The following is a 23,226-nucleotide window of genomic DNA, read 5'->3' as shown; positions in this document are numbered from 1 at the left end:
GACTTTAACCCTAAGTGTTTTTGATCTTAACCATACTGTCATATTAATTTTATCGGAGATAGGACATAGAGGTACTAAGCCATCTGTTTCTCTGTGCAGAGCATGTACATCTAGGATGCGATCTATCCAGATGTGATTCTCTCCAATGCCAGCAAAGCGACAGTGGAAGACACGAGCTAGCACTTCTCCCTCCACATTGCCTCAGGCTTTTGAGATACCCACTTATAACTGCTTCTCCCCCCTATGTTGGGATCACCGGGGCCTCCATCGCCAGGCATGTACACGCTACATCAGGTGTAGGTAAGACGCACACTCACTGCTTCCCTGGTGCTTGTGTTCTCAATGTTTCTGTGCAGGTGCCTGGGATAATGAAGACAATTTGGGTTGTCATCCCAGCTAACAAAAAAAGGTCCCCTGGACGTCCCCTAAATGTCCTCTGCGAACGTCCCCTGGACGTTATCGTGTAGGGTCCCCTGTTACGTCGAGCGGACGTCCGCGAAGACGTCCTCCGGACTTTCACAAGGACGTTTGCAGGACGGTCAGCGGACTTTCGGGACTTTTAGGGGACGTTCGCCTAAAGTCCTCAGCACATCGTTTTATTTCATTACAACCAATGAAATCAGACACGCTAAACATTGTTTACCACAAAGTTCTTTTATTTTAATTGAACAGTTGTAATTTTCCTGTGCTCCTGTGCTCCCGTACGCGTCAGTCAAACGCGCTTCAGCTCCGTGTGTGTGCGTGTCTCTGGCTGTCTGCTGGACTCCCATGTCAAATATTTCCGTTGTCTTCTAACCTAAAACAACGATATGAACACATTTAAAAGATAAGTAGTTATTATTTATTGGGGTGGTTTCCCAGACAAGGATTAGCGTAAACCAGGACTGTGCCTCAGTTTAATTACGAAATATAACTAGTTTTAACAAACATGCCTTACTAAAAACATTACTTGTGTGCATTATGATGTTAAACAAAGGGCACTGATGTATTTAAGATTTCCCTGTCTGGGAAACCGCCCCGATATGTTTAAAATGTCTTGCAAAATATCTGTAGCAAACATTTAAAAGATAAGGGAGACAGAATTCTGTGCTAAAACTAGAAAGCATGCACAACTCACTTTTACCTAGTATTTCATGCTTATGGCATTATTGTTGCTGTTACAGTTCACTCAAAGTAAAGGTGGGTAAATGTGGACATACAGTACTGTGCAAAAGTCCCTCTAAAACAATCCTGCTACACCAGCCTGACCAGCGGAAACCATACTGGGAGAATTCATATTCATATTGATTTGCATTTACACATAAAATGGGTAACAAACATTACTGTGCAAAAGTCTAAGGCCACCATCATTAGCTTTGTTGTTTTAGCAAAGTTTTAATGTCCATCCATATTTATTTTTCACTCTTTTTTTAAGATACAAACAGAAAATACAGGAAAAATTTACACACAATTAAAAACAAAACAATTTTCTGAAGTAAATGTCTTTTTCAGGCATCAGTCAGTATTTAGTGTGACCTCTCTTGGCACGAAACACATCTTCAGGACTTCATTCTCCTCAAAAAAGCCTTACCGGTAAGTCATTTGATGATTAGAATTAGAATTTCATTTTATTTAGGTTTAAGAGATCCTGCAGTTGCCTGCTATTGCTCAAGTTTATGGGGAGTTTACCCTAAATACTTGACACCTCAGCTTATACTTTATACTGTTTTTAATACCACATACACATTTCCTGTATTTGCTGGTTGTATTCTAATAAAGACACTGAGAAATAATTATATATGATCACTACACAATTGCAAAAACAACTAATCTAATGGTAGCATGCTTCTACCCTGACCAGCTACAAAATGAACATACACATCTCAGAGAGAGCATAGGTCACACAGAGTATAAAAATAGTTTACTATGACATAAAATAATGTAAGTTGTCTTATACATTGATCTTTGATATTATTGTAGGTTTTTGTGTTATAGGCATCTAGAAGTATACTATGTAGAGTATATGATACTATATGTATCCAAAGCATCAAACATTATTTTTGTTTTAAAAATAGACTATTAATTGCTATTAATGTTTATGTGCTATTAACATTTACAATGTACATTCTTATTTACAACATTACAATTTACATACAATATATATACAAAAATAATTTTGAAATGTTTGGGATTCACACAGACTCACTATAATTCATTGTTAGTTGCAAGTGTGAAACTGAGCTGCTGAAATTCGCCCTGTGTAGCTGTAGCATCCTCCTATTTCCCATCTCCCAAACTGCCTCCCCTTTGAAGAAACAGATAACGAATCTACAAACAAAAACAATCCGTAATAAACATGGGTAAAACGTCAGCAGTGACTAGTAATGTTGCATGTGTTATGGCACATACCATCTTTTGAAAGTCAGCTTGGTTTGCTCATTGTCTGCTGCATTTTTCCAACCACTGCTGTGGTGTTGTCCTGTATTTGGTCTACTTTCAGAATGATTCTCCACTCCAGGATTTCTTTCAAGAATGAGTTTTGAAACATTAATAACATTACTAACTACACCAGTAAAATAAATGAACAATAAGTCTGTGTGGAAGAAAATGCCTATCAATATCAATAATTTAAGATAAAAAATAACAAAATACTGTACCTTGATTCATTATTGGAAGAAATTGACTGATGTGCTGCATTTGTGATAAAAAACAATTAATTAGATTTAAAAATTAATGATGTAAGTATTGTAGTAACTGTTGTAAAATGTTGAATGCTCTATCATTTGTAAGTCACTCAAGGCATATGCTAAAATTTAAATTAATAAATATAAATCAAGTAATCATCATTATACTACAAATACTGTACATGGCATTAAAATGTCCTCACAATAAGGTGCCTCAGGCAACATCAAAACATCTTTTTGCTTTTTCTTACTGGTTGCTCCTCATCTATAAAAGAATGATAATATGAAAGTAAATCATAGTGTCCTTATGGTTTCACCTGGCTTCTCAGCTGAAAAACTACTAATTGCTGTTAATAATGATTCATTTTCTTCACTTTCAAACTGGAAATCTTATCCTCAGGTCTAGAAACAACAAGACAAAAAAGTAGTATTTGATATTATTAAGAAACTTACACAATGATTCCCACTGTTTAAAATCATGTAACAATGAATGCAGTGACAATGATATCACCTTCAATAATGATTTCACTTTCAGATAATTTACTGTCCTACTGAACTGTGAATAAATGTGCATTTAAAGAAAATAATAGACGACATGCATTTGTTTTGATCATTACAACTCTTGGTCAATATACATTACTGTGCAATAATAGTCTTGGGACACTATCACCAGCTTTGTTGTTTTAGCAAAGTTTTAATGTCCATCCATATTTATTTTTCACTCTTTTTATTAAGATACCAACTGTAAATACAGGAAAAATGTACACAAAATTAAAAACAAATCCATTTTCAGAACTAAATGTCTTCTTCAGACATCAGTCAGTATTTAGTGTGACCTCTCTTGGCACTAAACACATCTTGAGCTTTTTTGAGGAGACTGAAGTCCTGAAGTCATTCGATTAGAATTAGAAATTAGGCTTTAATTTCATTTAGGTTTAAGAGATCCTGCAGTTGCCTGCTATTGCTCAAGTGGAAGGAGAGTTTACCCTAAACACTTGACACCTCAGCTTATACGTTTACCGGTATATTGTTTTTAATACTACATACACATTTCCTGTATTTTCTGGTTGTATCCTAATAAAGAAACTGAGAAATAATGATATATGATCACTATACAATTGCAAAAATAACAAATATAATGGTAGCATGGTGGCCTAAGACATTTGCACAGTACCTCACATAAACATTGTATATTTGGATTGCCAGTATTTGTTAAGGTTAAAAAGAAGTTTGGTATTACTTTGCATACTTTACCTGTGTGAGAAAATGGGCTACTCTGACTGCTTATATTGTCCACAGCTGTTTGTCCAGAATGGCACATTATTTATTTTGGTCTCAATACCCTTCAGATGGAAACAAACATGTTTGATTATTTTTTATATGTAGCTGACCTTCATGTTTATCATTTTTATTTTATAAAACATTAACCAAATCTTACCACATTCTTTCACTCTAACCACAAGGATGGTGCTACCTCAGCCTTATTTTGTTCTGTAAAATGGAGCAAAACAGCACAGGATACCTGTAAATAAAGTCCATATAAATCTGTAAGTTCAGCTTGCAGTACACAAAGGCAATGTACACAGTTAGCCATCTCAAACCTTGTGCTGAAATTGTTTTCCAGTGTTTTTCCCTTTTTCCTGGAAACATGTACGTTGTTTAATCTTAGTTTTTCTCAAACCAGTATCAATATTACAGAATAAGATAAGCTGATCTGCTGAACTTACCTTTTTGGAGGACATGTTTAGATGTTTAAAGGCTGAGAAAACAAAATAAAGAAAGTTAATATATATACACACACATCAAAATATATTAAATGTTAAAATGTTACCCAGATGTACCCCCAACCCTCCCAGAGCTTTTATGTATTATTATAAGAGATTTGATTCAATTTAAGATTTTTATTTAATAGGCTTTATGCCCAGCTGCACTACTTCCTGAACTTCAGCCAGCCCATTGTTTCCTGTCTGCCATTATTGGACAAACTGATAAATCCAGGTCTGTCTGATTATTGTTGTTGTGACTACTGAGGTCAGGCACACCTGGATTAATCAGTTTGCCCAATAATGGCAGACAGGAAACAAGGAGCTGGCTGAAGTTCAGGAAGTAGTGCAGCTGGGTATAAAGCCTATTGCTACCATTAAAAAGGTTTAACCATATACCACCAAATAAAGGTTTAAAAATAAAGTCTAAACAATATATTTATAGGCTACATACATTCAGGCTGGTCCATTATGCTACACATTTTAAAAATAATTGAACCACATCTACAAACTTATTTTGGTGATTTAGCCCACAAGTTACTTAAACTGGCATGCCCATTGTTTTTACAATGAATTAAATGGCTTTTTTACTGCGTTTGCCACAGTATTCAATCCTACACGTTATTTTACTACAGTACAGTAGGCGGCGGTATACTGTACTGTGCAGTTTGTGTCCGCATCGTCATACACGCCAGTATTGCTGGAAGACTGTGCAGGAACAGAACCCCCTGGAAAGGTAATGTAGGAGTTTTAATTTAAACCTTAAAATGTGGGTTATCATCACGACAGTTACTTTTTGCTTTGCCATTATTGAAGAATCAATTCGGCAGAATCTCGCGCACGCTCAACTTGTAGGCCGTTTCTCAAACGGAAGGCTACATCCTCCGGAGGTCGAATATGCAGGCTGGATACGTCATCAAGCCTGGTTTATTTCAGTTAAATAAACATTACATTCGCAAGTCATAAGCATATTGCAACAATTTACGATTAACTGAGAATAATAGTTAACTTTATAATTGTTAATATTCTTAAATATGACAGTCTTGATGACGTAACAGGGATACAGCCTACAAATGCTACTTCCAGTGGTTAGCCTTCGGATTGAGGCGCAGTTACTTATATTAATACTACTTTAAAACCATATACATTTACTCTAACACTTAAACAAAGTAAGCGCGTAACTTAAATATGGCTACAAACCTTGAATGAGTTATCAAACTGCGCTCTTGAACCAATATAAATACTGTATATGGTAACGATGATAACGAAATCTTACTCTGTAACGAAAACTTGACGAAATTACTTACTTATCTAACAATTAACTACAAAATAAACGGGATGTGTATAAAAAATGACGAAATTTAAAGGAGCTTTTGCTTATTCCCTTCACCGAGACCGTTGTGTCAGTTGAAGTTTGACGTGTGATGCCTCGTGCCAGATAATTCAAAATGTTCTCGCACGCAGTCAGGAGGCTTCTTTGACTTCATTCGGCGCCGCAAGACTGACAGCGGGATGACGTCAGAGTACCGCGAGAAGGATTCAAGAAATCAAATTTCGTCTCGCTCTCGCGATACTTTGACGTCATCTGGCTGTCATCTTTCCTTTTACAACACAAGTTGTTTCTATATATTAGACACAACAATGGAATTAATAAAATCAGTGATTTTTTTTGTTTGTCTTAATCTTAATTGCTGTGTGTTGTACAACTTGACAATTCATAAAAGTATAACAAGTATTTGTTTGTTTTTTGTAGATGAGTTCCTTATTAAAGAAAGGCTTGATGCTGTTTACTCCACACTCTTAGGCTGACTTTGTATTATTTGTCTGTGAAGACAGTTCACAGTTTCTGAATCCCATCAAGAATGAAGACCTGCAGGCCACCATATTGAGATGTGAGTCAAAATATATACTTTTATAACCATATATGACATTTCAATGTAGTGACATTTAAGTTTTCCTGGCTAAAATAATTGAATTTGGTAATATTTGTTAATAAGATTATTAATGAGTTATATTTGTATAATTAACTTGTATAGCAAGTTATATAGTTATATTTGTTGGAACAAATAAGGATATTGTTAATAACAAGCTAAGATCTTGAGTTTTTTGGCTATGGTTTTAAAAGATGTTTAAGAAGGGGAAAGAAAGAATAGGTAGTTTAATTTCATTTACATGCATAGTTCAGGGGGAAATTGTTCATAGAAAGCATTCAAACACAACCTAACATCTGATGCTTTTTACTGTCTCATGCTTTTCTGTGTTCCAGGGTCCGATGTCATGATATGGCGCTTTTCCAATGTAGGGTACAACTTGGCTCGGCACGATGCAGCTCAGCTCGCTTTCGTTGCTTTTCCAGTACAGTTTAGTGTCGCTTCAGAGTGGGTGAGATTATAGGCAGGGGTGCACATAACTGGTGCGTATGCTCAAATAGAAACAATTCTAGTGTACCAACGTTGCTGGAATTTTGTTACATAGTTAGCTAATTTACTTTGACATAAGAGATTTCTCCGTGCATCAGTGGTAAGATAATTAATGTGTGTTGTTAGCAGTGATCCGCATCTCAATGCTTCAGACAGCTTGCTAGTACAAGTATACATTTATATGAGTTAGGCTAGTAGTTATTTATAAAGATTAGATAAGTAAAAAACAATAACCAGGGTTATTTTATGTACATCATTGTCTACCATGTTTAAACAAAAGCGATATGGCGAAGAGAGTAGTCAGGAGAAAAGTGATGATGTCAGCATGTAGGATGTCTGTGCTATGAATAGTGTGAGTACCAAGTAACATCTCCAGGTACTTCTTTGAGAACCAGGACAAAAAAAGTTATGTGCACCCCTGATTATAGCCTTATTGTTAAAGTTGCGTCCTCTCTACTGCCGTAACATCATCGTAAATGTGATACAAACACACACACACACACAACATGGAGCAACAGAGCATATTAATGGAATGCAGCCACAAAATCAAAATTGACAGCCACAAGTAGATTTTCCACTACCTCTCTCACATGACAGGTTCTATACAAACACCCGTGTCATCAGTACCTGTACTCCCCTGACAGAACATTTACGCCTATACTTTTGGTGCGTTTTGAATGCGAAGCCATGCGCAAAGTTACAAAACTGCCATCCAGACATGGGCGCGGTGGTGTGCTCTGCATTTTTGTAACTTTGCACATGGCTTCGCATCCGAAACCCATTACCCCTTCCCCAAAAGTGAGCTGTGCTGAACTGGGTCATACTATGCAATGGAAAAGCACAAAAAGTGTCCTACTTCCTGGCTTGAATGATTTAGGTAAGCAAATTTATCTGATACACCAAAACCTAAAACGTTTTAATTCTTTCTTGCAGTGTTAACACGGCATTTTGATCTTGATATTTATTCACATTTAATGAGATATGGAGATTTTTATCTTTTACAGATGAAGACATACATTTAAGTGAGCCGTTTTTATGTCCATACACTGCGGGCCAGCATACATGAAAGTCACCATCATGTTTCTACAGTAGCCCTAAATGGACAAACTGTTCTACAGAGCGTGTTTCGTCCATACGTTGTCTCAAGGGCTCAATATAGCAAACATACATGTAGACCGCTGATAGGCAGTATCCACGCATGTAACCACAGAAGCAGCTTGGTCAGTTTAACTCACAAATGAAGAAACAGCCGATTGTTGCGTATGTTTTGAGAAGACCAGCAGCAGTGGCGGCCGGTGACTTCTTTTTTTGAGGGCGCTCGATGCAAAGTTCATCACAACATGTATGTAGCTTGTCATGTGTGGTTCCTTTTTTCAAAATATGTGTTCTGCGCTATGAGAGATCCTGTAAGTGCCTGCTGCAGATGCGTCTAAAGGGTTTATGATAAAAGAGACGCTCGCTTTTGCCAGATACTCGCATAATCCCATGTGTAATCAGAGTTTAGTGTTAAGGGAGTGTCTTGTGTGTATTTTGTGAACGTGAGCGTCTCTTTTATCATAAACGGTTTTGACGCATGTGCAGCAGGCACTTATTTTGACAAAATATGTGATGCACATAGGATCTCTCGACACGCAGGACACATATTTTGGAAAAGGGGACCACACACATGATACTCCGAACACTTATTTTGAATTAGCGCCCCTCGAATGAGGAGTCACGAGCGCCACTGACCAGCAGTGATCGAAGTAAATAAACAGCGACTCGTTGCAGCAGTTTGAGTTAAGTCATTCCTCAACTTGGCCTATTTTTGTTCTCACCGTCGCAAATGGAAATGGCTATGACGCAGTTTTTTACCTGATGGGAGGGGTTCTAGTGAACCAATAACAGCGCTTGTGGTCCACGTAGAACTGACACGCTGTTAAAAATCAGGCTACGCTCAGGCTATGGATAAGCTACGGTGTAGACCTTACGCACAACTATAACATGGGCTTCAGAGTGACAATGACATTTTTGTCCTGTGGCAGCTACCATAGAATCACATTGCGCTTCGAAATTTAGGTTGATTGCTATTCGCAATTTCACTGCTAGATGCCACAACAAAATATAATACACCTGTAACAGATATAACTTTGAAATATGGTTTACCAAATGCTGAAATTAACATGAACTAAGATTAATAAATATTGTAGAAGTATTGTTTATTGTTAGTTCATGGTGGCAAATGCTAACAAATACAAGCTTATTGTAAAGTGTTATCTTTGCAATTTAATACTAAACTTAAAAATGTGTAATTGCAGAGGGGTTGAAGGTTAAAATGTTTTGAGCTCATTTGTTGACAGTAAACAATATAATAATATTGGGCTTGTTTTTGAAGCTGCGGTTGCTTTTTTGTCTCACGAGAGCTGGCAACACTAAAGACATTTTAGTAAGAAACCGTATAGAAAAAAGAAAAATAATAGAAAAAAAGGAAAATTATGAAATTACAAAGTACACCTTATTTTGCTGTCTAATCAACACTTTCTGACAGTTTAAATGATGGGTGTAGAATTTGAGATATAGTTCAAGTTTATATGAGGATGTATGTCTTACCTGTATCTTTTTTCAATTGTTCTTTTCCAGAATTTTCAGCGTTGGACTTGTGTTCCGCGTGTTTGGCCTCTTTAGCACTTGCTGTTTGAAAGTCATTGCTTGCAACAGATTGAGTGAATGTCATTCTGCATTTCTGTTTGCATTGCTTTGCTTGCATTTGAATCCTTTGCAATAATAAAAGTTTTACATTTGAGCTGTAGTTGTAGATTCAAGTTTGTTTTTCCTTGATATAATGTATTTGTATAGATTTTTGCTGTGTGACAATTATATATCATGCAGTGCTTCATATATGAGAAAGACAACGCTTGAACCACACAACACCGTATCATATTAATCAGAATAAACAAGTACTTGCACTTCATTTATATTTAATTGGGTGATGTGTAACTTCACAATGGTGGATTCTTTAACTATTACATGAATATGTGCATTGTGATTTCGATTTATTGACAATAGTTATGTCTTAGGAATAGTATGGAAAATCATTAACTAAAAAAGACATGGTGCCAGATCTTTTTATTCACGTTAAATGTAAAATTATTGTAAAATTGTAAGTTGCTTTAATGGGATCTATGTAATAAAATCAGTAAAGGGTTGATATAAAGGCCATGTTTTAGCATACTAGTTTAAAAATTAAGAAAAAAATAATAATAATTATAAAATAATATTAGATACTATAAACTACGATTTTCATTAGTAAAGTAATAGCAAAAACAGCATTTTTACTTTGATGTCTGCATGAAAGGGTAACCCTGCCTTATGGTTAAATGTGTAGTATGGGTTTATATTAAAACTGAGTGGTTTCACGTCCCCGGAAGGTCCGCCTGTGAACGTTGTCTAGCGGACCATATGCTAACGTCCTCGGAAGGTCCGCCAGCGAACGTTATTTAGCGGACCATATGCGGACGTCCCCGGAAGGTCCGCCAGCGAACGTTATTTAGCGGACCATATGCGGACGTCCCCGGAAGGTCCGCCAGCGAACGTTATTTAGCGGATCATATGCGGACGTCCCCGGAAGGTCCGCCAGCGAACGTTACAATGCGGACCTTATGCGGACCTAAGAGGACGTTCGCAACGTCCGGAGGACGTCCCCTGTTTGCTGGGATGTTACACACCAGGTGAACAACATCAGAGTGCGGCAGTCAGAGATTCTAAAGAAGGACTCAATATGTTTAGTCAAGACAGTACGCTGTACATCTCTTACGACGAGGATATTTGTTTCAGGACTGCTTTCCCGATACTGACAAGGACATTTAAGGTTCAATGGACAACTTGCTTTCAATGAATGGTTAATGTCTGTAGCCCTTTTCACACACATATTATGGAAAAATACAGAGAACACATCCGGGAGTTGTTCGGGATTATTTGATATTGGTTAATTCACGCTGCCAATAGTTTTCTGGATTTGTTTGTGCTTTCACACACATGCCATAAAGACATGACATATTTAAAGTCTTGCACTTGGTAGGTTTTTTTGTAGCATCTGTAGTTTGCTTATCCGTGATTTCTCTCTCGAGAAACCACACGTGTATTTTTTTGTTTATGATAAGATCATAAAGGAGTGCGTTACACCAGTGCTTCCCAATCCTGGTCCTTGATTCATTAGTTAACAGTAGTTAATGTATTAACCAACTTGAACAAACCATGAGCAATACATTTGTTACATCATTTATTCATCTTTGTTAATGTTAGTTAATAAAAATGTAAGCTTTAATTGTTTGTTCATGTTAGTTCAGAGTGCATTAACTAATGTTAACAAGATTTTAATAAAGTATTAGTAATTGTTGAAATTAATATTAACAAAGATGAATAAATGCTGTATAAGTGCAGCTCATTATCAGTTCATGTTAACCAATGTAGCTAACTAATATTAACCAATGAACCCCACTGTAAGTTGTTACCATATATTTATATCACAAAATTAGGCTATATATTTTTCAGCATGGCACATTCAAGTACACAATGACACTAGACTAAAATTAAATGGGTTTAAATTTAATTTAATGTAGATTTATAGACTAAAATCTCATGGCATTTAGATGAATAAAATTAGACAAAAAACTAAATCAATTCAGATGACAAAAATATGACTAAAACTAAATAAAATTTTAGTCAAAAGAAGACTATGACTATGTTTAATATGTGTTTGTTCTGCCAGGTCAAAATTTTGAGGTGTTTGATTTCTTTTCTATATTAGGAAATAAAACCTCATAAATAAACTTTCTTAGTTTTCACTGCCCAGACCTACAATGTCTCTTTGTGTTGAGGACTAGTGCATCTTTGAGCCAACATTCAGTACGAGTAAAAATACTTGAGTACTTTTAAATTGGGTTACTTTAATACTTTTACTCAAGTCGTATTTAAATTGGTGACTTGTAACTTGTAGTGGAGTAATTTTTACAGTAAGGAATTTGTACTTTTACTCAAGTATGGCTTTCAGCTACTCTTTACACCTCTGCTGTACTGATATATAGCCTACTATACAAATAATGTAAGTTGAATTTACTCTTTTGAAACACATTATACTAAGCACTATACTTTAACATTTTTTTAACATTTTTTAACTTTTTTAACATTTGTGCATAATATATTATTTTTTGCCTTTTTCATTCATTAGATTTTCAGTAGTCCGTGTCAAATTTTATTTCAAGGTAAGATAGCTTTACATGTCTTTCATTGTGCTTTAGTGATCACACAGGCCCTGTTTATGTTCTTAACCGGCATGAGTTTTTTTATTGTGATATACACAAAACAAGATATTTTGATAAATGATTTTAAGTACACAGCTGCTCATTTACTTCAATAAAATCTCTTTTTCCTATTATGGAAGTCAATGGGTACCATCAACTGTATGATTGACATCATTTATCAGATTAAAGAATTTTTGGCAAGTTTATAACAACATGAAGGTGAGTAAATGATACAATTATAATTTTTACATAAACTTTTAGCTTTGAAGGATTATTTACTCAACCCCATGTCATCCAAGATGTTTGTCTTTCTTTCTTTAGCCAAACACAATCACAGTTATATTAAATACTGTCCTGGCCAGTGGCGGCTTGTGACTGCTCTTCTGAGGGGTGCGAATTCAAAATAAGTGTTCCGAGTGTCATGTGTGTTGCTCATGTTTTCAAAAATATGTGTTTGTTGCGTCATGTAAACCATGTGCATCACGTGTCTTGTCAAAAGAAGTGCCTGCTGCACACAAAACGGTTTATGATAAAAGAGATGCTCACGTTCACAAAATACACGCAACACATTCACTTAACATTAAACTCTGATTACACATGAGATAATGCAGGTATCTTTTATCATAAACCCTTCAGACGTGTGTGCAGCAGGCACTTATTTTGACATGACATGTGATTCACATAGGTTTATGCGATACGCCTAACACACATTTTAAAATGACGAACCACACACATGACGGGCTACATACATGTTGGGATGAGCTTCACATTGCATTGTGCGCCCTCGAAAAATAAGTCATTGTCCGCCACTGGTCTTGGTTCTTCAATGCTTAACTCTTTCACCGCCAGCGTTTTTAAAAAAAGTTGCCAGCCAGCGCCAGCGTTTTTCATGATTTTCACCAAAGTTTAATGCCTTCCAGAAAATGTTCTTCTTTAAATATATAAACATACAATATACCAAATGAAAGAACAGACCCTCTGCTTTCAAACAAAAAAAAACGTTTCATCCTACCTTTAGTGGTTCTTTTGCAATCAGCTTTTGAATATGGGTAGGTTTTTGCAAAAACACCATATTTTGAGCAAAAAGCAGACATAATTCCATTTTTATGACGGACTTTTCATAGAGATCCCATTCAGCGCGATCTTTCAAACAGACACGGACATGCAGCAGCTTGCCATAGGGCAATACTTCGTCATTGGCGGGGAAGCGTTTTCTCTTAATTGACGAGATATCTCGTCAATGGCGGGGAAAGAGTTAATAATGGCATTGACTGGGCATCAATGTTTTGAAGTTCCAAAAGTGCATCCATTCATCATTAAAGTGATTCATATATAACCCAGTGGGTCTTCTGATGCAAAATGATAGGCTTGTGAGAAAAACTTTATATTTTAAGCTTTAAGCGAGTTACGATGCATATGTAATGTAAACAGACTACAACAACTCAATCGAATTGTTTCTCACGTGTCTCTGCTGCGTTTCATCACAATTCATATTACGACTAGTCATGAGATGCATAACATCCAATGCGATAACACGTGCTGCCACATTTAAATTGTCTTTTTAACTTTGTAAATGTCTTGTCTCTATTACAAAAAGCTATTAATATGAATAGTTTTTCTCACAAACGTATTGTTTCGCTTCGGAAGACATTTATTAATCCACTGGGTTATATATGGATTACTTTAATGATGGATGGATATATACTTTTAAGCATTGAAAAACATTGATCCCAGTCAATGCCATTATAAAGCAAAACTATAAATACAATATATAAATGTAAAGAACCAGGAAATTATTTAATATAACTCTGATTGTGTTCTGTTAAAAAAGTAATAGATAACTTCTTGGATGACATGATGGTAAATAATCAGTCAATTTTCATTTTGGTGGGAGGAGTAATCCTTTAACTCATTCGAGTCATCAGACAGTCATCTTGTTGCATTGACTGAATTCATTTACAGATCAAAATCCCTGGTGGTAAATCAACACTGCTCAGTCTTATCTATTTAAGTACACTGACGATCCTGAAGGTGTGTTTAACATTAATAAAATAATAAAGTAATGCATAAAGTGATAATTGAACATTACTGATGATGTGTGCTGTTAACAAGCAGAAGGGTAAAGATAAACTAAAACAAAGACGTCAAAGCAACAAGATGACTTGGTTCAGACAACTCAACCCTTATAAAATGTCTTTTATTTACGGTGCATTTTATCCTTTATCTTAGACAAAGCAGGCCATGTTAACTTCATTTAATACATTCTGGAACAAATCTGGGTCCACTTATCATTTCTACTTACAAATTAACATTTCTGTTCTGCTCCGTTTACAGTGTTTGGGTGAGATCTAGACCGAGGACTAAGGCGTATACTAGGACAGAACTAAGTGTTGTGGCCCACAGGTGAGACAAACTTTGCAACTTGGTATCTGTTAGACACAATACATTGAAGAAGGGCCCATTCATATTATACTTAAACTTGATCCAGGACCATTTGATTTTTGGTTGATTCATACTGCCAATGATTTTCCGGAATCTGTGTTTATGCCGTGAAGACACATGATGGGTTTAAAGTCCTGCACTTGATAGGTTTTATCCACAGTGTCTGAAGGTTTGTTATTGATTATATCTCTCTGCAGAAGACTGCATTTTTCTTTATGATAAGACTATAATGGAATGCGTGATGCGCTGTTCTAGTATGCACATGAATTAACCCAATTTCAAAGTGGATATTTGAAACTCCCTGAACTCTGTCCTAGTCCAGTTTGCAGACATTTCTCATCGTGAATGTAAATGTTCTTTTAAACCCCCGTTTTGAAGAGCTGAACGGTATATCTTGTTGCGATGACGCACATGTATTTTGTTTAATATAAGCTCATGTGAGCGCCTGATGCGCTAGAACTGTTGTGCTGCTAAATTATCTCTGCTTCAGCGTGGATAGTGACAAGCTCCCTGATCTCTGCTTCGGTCCAGTTTGCCGACCTTTGTAAAACCCTTGTTTTAAAGAGCTGAACCACAACTTCAAAACTACGCTATTGTTTCTGCGTCTCATTCACAAAGAGGGCTTTCCAGGTATCTTACAGTAATGTTATTAGGTCCTCTTTCCTGGAACAATCCCAGAACATCTACGGCACATGTTTGGGTTCACACAAATGCCTGTCTGCCAATTTTACGGATATTTTCTGGGACCAAAGTGCTGTGTGAATAAGGTTATACTTTACTCGATTACATGAACACTGATGCAAGCACTTGTTTAACACAGTTTGGTGGTAAGCAAGTGGGTGACTGTTATCTTTAGATATCTCTAACAATTAAATGTATAATTTTCAAGACATTTGCATTAATTCCTCCTATAGCACTCATTTTAAGTATAGCTGAGGATGCAAAGAAGAATTAACACTGTTTATAATGAACAGCCAGACATTCAGGAATGCAACAACACAGTAGACCAGATGTTTTATATGCTTACATAAAGTACTGTATGCTTTGTGGGTCCACGTTTTGATTATCTATCCAATATACACGATTGTTCATGTTTGCCATAGGCACCTACATTTAAATATAAAAATGTGATCGTATGATTAATACTTTTTTGTTGGATGTTTCCATTTAGGTGATCCTAAAGCAACAAAGAGGAACCATGGAGAGGAAGAAGTGGTGTCCAGATGTTTAAAAGGCGGTGTTCGGGACAGGAAACAAAGGCAACAAAGCTTATTCTGGAAAAAGGGAGTTCATTGGCATTCCAAAGAGCAAACAAGAAGAATTTCATACAGAATTTCATACAGCAATAAGCAATATGAACTGGGACACTCTTTTATTGGACAATGATTTGGAAATAATTAGTCAGAAATTTATTGAATGCTTACAAACAAAAATTAATGAAATTGCAGTGACAATTAAATATAAAAATAGAAAGTGTTCTGTTCCCTGGCTTAGTGATGATATCAAGCAGTTAATGAAAGATAGAGATAAGGCTCTTAAAAAAGCCATAAAATCAAAACTCTCTTGTGACAGACAAAAATTTGCTTTGCTAAGGAATAAAGTTACACGGCAAATACGAAAAGCAAAGGCAGACTTTTTCATCAAAATCATTAAAAACTGTCATGGTAACTCAAAAGCAACTTGGGAACAGATCAACAAATTAATAGGTAAAAACTCTAGCAATAATTTAATACAGATAAAAAATAATGGTATGCTTTTGCAGGATCCATCTGCAGTGGCACAGACAATAAATGAGTATTTTGTTGACTCTGTAGATACCATAGCTAAGAGTTTTCCTATGAAAGATAACAACCTACCTGTTATGTGTATAGATCTGTTAACTGAACCCCCACTATATCCAAAATCTGTATCCATATCCGATGTTGAAAAGGCAATAACACAGCTTAAATCCTCAAGAGCAAAAGATGTGTATGGGATGGACACACTCATGCTAAAACAAATAGGTCAGTCAATTATGGGTCCACTAACACATATTATTAATGTGTCAATAGATCAAGGGAAATTTCCTGAGTCATGGAAACTTGCCAGTGTTATTCCTGTATTTAAGGGTGGTAACTCCCTTCTTACATCTAATTACCGACCTATTAGCATTTTGCCAACAGTATCTAAAGTTTTTGAAAAACTGGTTGCTAAACAAATCACTAATCATCTAAATTCGAGTTCCTTTCCCTTACATCCAATGCAGTTTGGCTTTAGGGCTAATCATTCTACAGATACAGCAACATGTTATTTCTTGGAGAAGGTTAAATCAAATATGGATAAAGGTGGTACAATAGGAGCAATTTTTATGGATTTTCGCAAAGCATTCGATACAGTTAATCATTCAGTTCTACTGCATAAACTTCATGCATTTAATTTCTTATCCAAATTCATTAGTCTTATTAATTCATATCTTATATCCCGTTCGCAAAGTGTAAGAATTGACCAATATAACTCTTTACCATTACTATTATCAACTGGTGTTCCTCAGGGTTCAATTTTAGGCCCAATTCTTTTCAGTATATATATTAACGATCTACCATCTTTATGTAAGAACTGTGACACTTTGATGTACGCGGACGATACAGTTATCTTGGCTTATGGAAAATCTACAGAGGAAGTTGCCTCAAAACTAACAGAGGCCATGTCACTGATCTCAATCTGGCTTGAGCAATCCTGTGTGCAACTGAATATATCCAAAACAGTTGCTATGTTCTTTTCAAAAAATAATATTATCATAAAACCCGAAATTTTAATATCTGGAGAGAGAATACAGATTGTCACAGAATTTAAGTATTTAGGATTATACATAGATTCAAACCTCAATTTTAAGACTCATATTAATAAAGTTAGTAATAGAATTAAATTTAGTTTAGTGAATTTTAGATTTATCCGAGATTCCCTTTCAACTGAAGCAGCTAAATTATATTTCTTTTCTATGATTTTATCTCACATGACATATTGTTTAACAAGCTGGTCTAATACGCATTCTACAACAGTAAAACTATTAGAAATTTTATATAAACAAGCTTTAAAAACATTGGATAAAAAACCACACCAATACCACCACTGTAGAATTCTGAGAAAATATCAGTTATTCACTTGGGATAATCTAATCAAGTTCAATAATATCTGTTTAATTTATAAAATCAGACATGGTTTAGCACCTCCTCCATTATGTGACCTTGTACATTTTAGATCAAGTGAGGTTAGGGTAACCAGAGGAGCAGGAAGGGAAGATTGCATTATACCACAAAGAAAAACAGCTTTTGGTCAGGCTGTTTTTTCGGTAAAGGCAGGACAGCAATGGAACACAGTACCGGTAGCCATCAGAGAGGCTTTGTCGTTCTTTTCATTCAAAAAGAATGCAAAAAAATGGCTCATAGAGAGCCAAACCTGTGAGCACTAGTTATTTTGTGTATTTATTAATTTATAATTATTTGCTATGATTTGTACTTGCTACCTACAATGTGTTCTATGTAATTTTATTTTGTGATTTTATGAATGTGATCGTTTTTTAAGGTTGCCTTTTTACATCTGGCTGGAGGACTGCCGATGAAAATTAGCACTTCTGAGCTAACTCGGGTACATTTACATTATGGTAATGTTGATGAATGTACACTGTCCTTTGTTAAATAAATAAACAAACAAGGAACCTCTAAGGTTTAAAGGCACTGCTTGCAGAGACGAGTGCAGAAAACAAAGACAGAAGACCTGTCGAGAATGTTTTATGATTAAATGTTTTTGTTATGTACATGCACATTATTATTTACAATATATTTCTAAGATACATAAATATGTGACCTTTTATATGAAATCCAGGCTACTGTCTTAAAATCTAATGACATCAAAAGTTTGAATTTACTGATTTAACATTGAGTTCAGTCTTTGGCATGACCTTACTCAGTCAGTATTGAAGATGTCAAGATTATATTTTCAGAGAATGTTTTCTGAATTGTGTAGGATGATTTTATGTAGAAAACAGTAAGTCACAAAGAAATACTTTGCTGGCTTTTGTTTTCACAGGCTGTGTCCCATTTTTACAACATATGTGAATTATCTTGAGACTTAAACTTCTGAAATCCAAACTGTTATATTTTAGCATTTCAAATGCAGCCACCCTTTGCCTAGAATTTGATACCCTTGGGTTTTTTCAGTAATTTTTTGAGATCTCACCCTGAGATATTTTTAAAGAAATTTCCATGTATTATGGGCTTGAATTACTTGTTTATTTTATCATTTTGTCCAAGTAATTTGAAAAAAATAGTTTTAAATTAAATTTTAGTTCTCAATTGAAATACATGCAGTGTTTCCCACAGGATTTTGAGAGACTTGTGGCGGTGATGACGTCACATTCTAATTAGCATATATGTGACGTCATCACGTGTTTGCGTTTGATCGAGTGTTGGCACCTGAAATATGTTTCACTTCTACTCTTTGATCTGTCACGTCAGTGCTTTAAGTGGGCCGGAACGCCCCGGTACTCAGTACCGCCACTTCTAAAAATAGCTCTTGAGCGTACCACCACCTCTTCGTGCGCCCAGAACGTGCTTTTAGCGTACCGGAACGCTCATTTGCACATCTGTTTAAAAATCAGAGGTTTAATTTAATCATTTGGCTGCGCTGCCGCTTTTCAGTGCGCCCTTAATGTACGCTTCCTAATTCGTCCCACCACGAGCAGAGACTACATTACCCATACACCCTTGCGTTTACAAGTTAAAAGCGCATGCGTCCGTCAGTCAGTGTCAACGTGATCTGTAGAGGTGGATGTTTGTGTGTGAAACGCGCAACCATAGCTGCTCGGTTAAAATGAAAATACAATGAACATGTAATATGCCCTCCTTGTTTTAGACTCTGAGTAGTAAAAGAACACAGTCAGAATCCAAGGACTCGCTGACATCCCACCAAGCCAGAATGATAGCTGCAGGTCAGACGCAAGCCTTGTAGGTACGTGATAATCTCCGCTTTCGCGGCTGTCAGTTTGGTTCCTTGAAGCAACTTCGGATTTCCTCAGGGGATGTGCAGAAAACATTCTTGAAATTGTAATATACATTTAGTTTAATTGCTAAACTACAAGTAAACGAAATTTCAATGAATTTGAACGACGTGCACAGTAGTTTTACCACCCGCACAATGGAAAACAATGGGACAAAATAAATGACTTTAGAGTTTCAAATGGCCAGTATTCCGTTATTCTTGACCCCATAGACATGGTCTTGGTGTCATTTTAAAGGTTTTTTTCAAGCTCTTTCTATCTGAACAACAAGTTTTAGCATTTAACCATGCTGAAAATTTTACTCACATATCTACCTTTTGCACATTTTATTTATGTTCAAAAGCTCTTTCTACAGTAGCTCTTTCTAATGGTATTTTTTAAAAATCCTTTTGCACATTTTATTTATGTTCAGCAGCTATTTCTAGCTCAAGCAAATCCACAAATTTATAAAATGATTTATTATTTTTTACAAGGTCGTCTGTTGACTGCTGAATATAAAACCCCTTCAATAGGAGTACCGGCACCTCTTTTGGGCCACTTAAAGCACTGTGTCACGTTATATTGGATTTTAACACAACTGATTGCTATTATTTACATATTATCAGTTCTGTTGTCAGACATAAAATGAGCAGACTATAGCCCTATTCGGATGGGATTATTTTTACGATTGTGATGTGATGGCGTAATGTAATTTTACCACAGGACGTATGTAATATTGATGGTCAATTCGGACGGGATTAGAAATCTCAGTTAAACATTCAGAAATGGGAGGGGTAACTCGATTGCGCAGGAGGTCACCTCTCTCGTCGTCATGTGCACGTTGCTTCTTGATATCAACATGACACAGACGAGAAAAACTCGAAACACTGTGTTTAATTTCAGTTTGGGGAGAACGGCAGTTTCAGGAACAGTTCTGTGCCTCTGAGAAGTGAATTTGACTTTTTAAAGTTTGTGTCGTGTTATTCAGGAACTGACTTGACACTGACTTGTTTTTCGCCTAGAATCCAAGTAAATGCTTAACTTAAGCGCTTTTATATTTGAAAGAAACCCGCAAAATAACAGGAAATTACGAAACGTACGTGCATGTTTACAGCTGGTATATAAATCACCATACATTTACATTGAAGTCTTACTGCTGTTGCTCTTCTCATCAATGTCATGTAATGAGCCCCTTTTTATTTAAATGCGAGTTTTATTGTCGCGTATAGCGCAGACAATCGGGTGCAAATTCAGAAATATGAGAGAATACACAGTAACTGTTACACAAAGTTACTACAAAACACGTGTGCAGGCATATCGCATTATAGAGAGGGAGAGAACAGGTGTGTGTGTGGGAAACACTAATGCTAACCTTTCGTCAAGTCATCGCCGTCTTCTCTGTCAGTAAAATTTGTGACTGTTGACGGTTACGCGAAAAAGGAGGAACGGAGATTGAAACACCGCCACCTTTTCACGCTCGTGTGTGTGAGAGAGAGAGAGAGAGAGAGAGAGAGGCGCGCGCTGCATGCAACATAGAAAGGGAGGGCGCGCTGAGTGCTTGCAACAATGAATTAAGACGTTTTTAAACAGTAAAATATAAATGTAAATGGGGATCATGAAAAATCTATTTGTGGCGGCCAGCGCTGATTCTGTGGCGGTGCGCCACGAGTAAATCAACGTATGGGAAACACTGAAATGTATATGTTGAGACTATATTTTTGTCCACAAACGTAATTGAATCATATACCTTAAGAGTATATTATTTTGAATGGTATAAGAAATATTTTAGTTAAGTGTAAGTAAAACGTTTACACAGTAGTATAGCAGTGTATAATAGTTACAGAATATGTAATTTATGTGTGACACATGTAAATATTCTGTTACTTATTTATCCAAGTTGTTTATGTGTTATATTTGTCAAATGAATAAATTTGCAACGGTTATTGACAGTGGTTATTGACTTGTTTTTAGTTATTATTGCAAAGAAGCACATTATTCTGAATAAGTGTGAATGAATAAAGGTTTAAATTAATAAATAAATGCCCGGTAAAGCCCGTGCAGAGTGGCTGAAATTGCATCGTTTAAACATCGGCCCGAGGGCATTTGCGACGAGATGCCGACATCTAGACGACATCTTCCCAATGAGCAAACGCTCCCTGAGCGACATCTTGCCGATGGAACTTTGAAAGTCGGCACAACGTCGGCCAGATGTATGTGTGCTGTCTGGGATGGGTTTTAAACACAGACATTTTGAAGGACAAACATTATGTTGAAAGCGTGAAAGAAATTATTTAGAATGAGAAAAACAGTGTAATGTATGCAGAAAATAAGAGAATATGGTGGGAAAATGTAAAGTATGCTATAAAAAATATTCAATTGAATATTGTAAATTTGTGCAAAAATGTAAAAGGTTTAAGGAGAAAGAATTGAAAGCAAGTCTTGAAAAAGAATTAAATGAAGAAAATAAGGACATTCAAAAGATCAAAGAAATCGAAGAAAAATTGAAAGAAGTAGAGGAAAAGCAATATGAAGGAGCAAGATCACGAAGTAAAGCACAGTATATGGTTGAGGGAGAAAAATGTACAAAATTCTTTTTTGATTTAGAAAAAAAGAAAGGGAATGCTGAAACGATAAAGGAGATAAAAGGAAAAAATGGAGAAATAATACAGGGAAATGCAAATGTTCTAAAAGAAATTAAGGATTTTTATGAAGATCTTTTTAAGGCAAGAGGAGTAGAGGAGAAAGAAAAAACTGATTTTCTTAACAAAATAAAAGCAAAAGTAAGCGAAGAAGATAAAGAGGAATGTGAACAAGAGTTTAGAGCAGAAGAAATTGAACAAGCGATTGACGAACTAAATAAAAAGAAAAGCCCAGGAATTGACGGTTTAGGAAGTGAATTTTATAAGTGTTTTAAAGGGATTTTAATAGAGATTTTAAAAGAGGTTTTTAAAGAAATCTTTGAAAGGGAAGAAATTTATGAAAGAATGCGGATTGGATTAATGAAACTCATTTACAAAAAGAAACGTGAAAAGACAGATTTAAAGAATTATAGACCCATATCAATGTTGAACACAGACTTAAAAATAATTGCAAAGGTTTTAGCTAACAGATTGAAAGAAATAATGCCAAAAATAATAACTACAAACCAGGCTTATGCTGTTAAGGTAAGAGATATTGCGGATGTGACGATGAGTATAAGGGACACTATTTGGTATATGACAAAAGAAAAACAAGAAGGATATGTGTTTAGTCTGGATTTTGAAAAGGCATTTGATAGGGTGGAACATGTGTTTTTATTTGATGTTTTAAAGAGTTTTGGTTTTGGAGAGAATTTTATCAAATGGATCAAGATTTTATATAAGGGTGCTCTGACTAAAGTTAAATGTAATGGTTTTTTATCGAATGCTATTAATGTTACAAGATCAGTGAGGCAGGGTTGTCCACTCTCTGCCTTACTATATTCTTTACTATCTGAACCATTAGGACTAGCAATTAAAGAAAACAAGAAGATAATGGGGATTGAAAGTGAGAAAAGTAAAATGTTTCAGTATGCTGACGATACCACAATAATTGTAAAGGGGAAGGAAAGTGTCAAAGAAGTTATGAATGTTATCGGTAAATAAGCCCCGACATTGTGATCAGGAC

The 23,226-nt window shown here is 35.8% G+C and overlaps 1 long non-coding RNA gene across 1 annotated transcript; it reads right to left on the bottom strand.

Moving 5' to 3' along the window:
• Positions 1 to 695: 695 nt before the first annotated feature.
• LOC135783565 (uncharacterized) lies at positions 696 to 4,238 on the bottom strand. Its single transcript, XR_010545672.2, has 7 exons — positions 4,102 to 4,238; positions 3,918 to 4,006; positions 2,867 to 2,928; positions 2,637 to 2,670; positions 2,389 to 2,502; positions 2,186 to 2,307; positions 696 to 796 (listed from the first exon to the last, which is right to left on the bottom strand). It is a non-coding gene; the product is annotated as an uncharacterized lncRNA (long non-coding RNA).
• Positions 4,239 to 23,226: the final 18,988 nt, after the last annotated feature.

This window comes from Paramisgurnus dabryanus, chromosome 2 (genome assembly GCF_030506205.2).
Source record: "Paramisgurnus dabryanus chromosome 2, PD_genome_1.1, whole genome shotgun sequence".
NCBI classification, from domain to species: domain Eukaryota; kingdom Metazoa; phylum Chordata; class Actinopteri; order Cypriniformes; family Cobitidae; genus Paramisgurnus; species Paramisgurnus dabryanus.
This window is presented reverse-complemented; position numbering and strand designations above follow the sequence as displayed.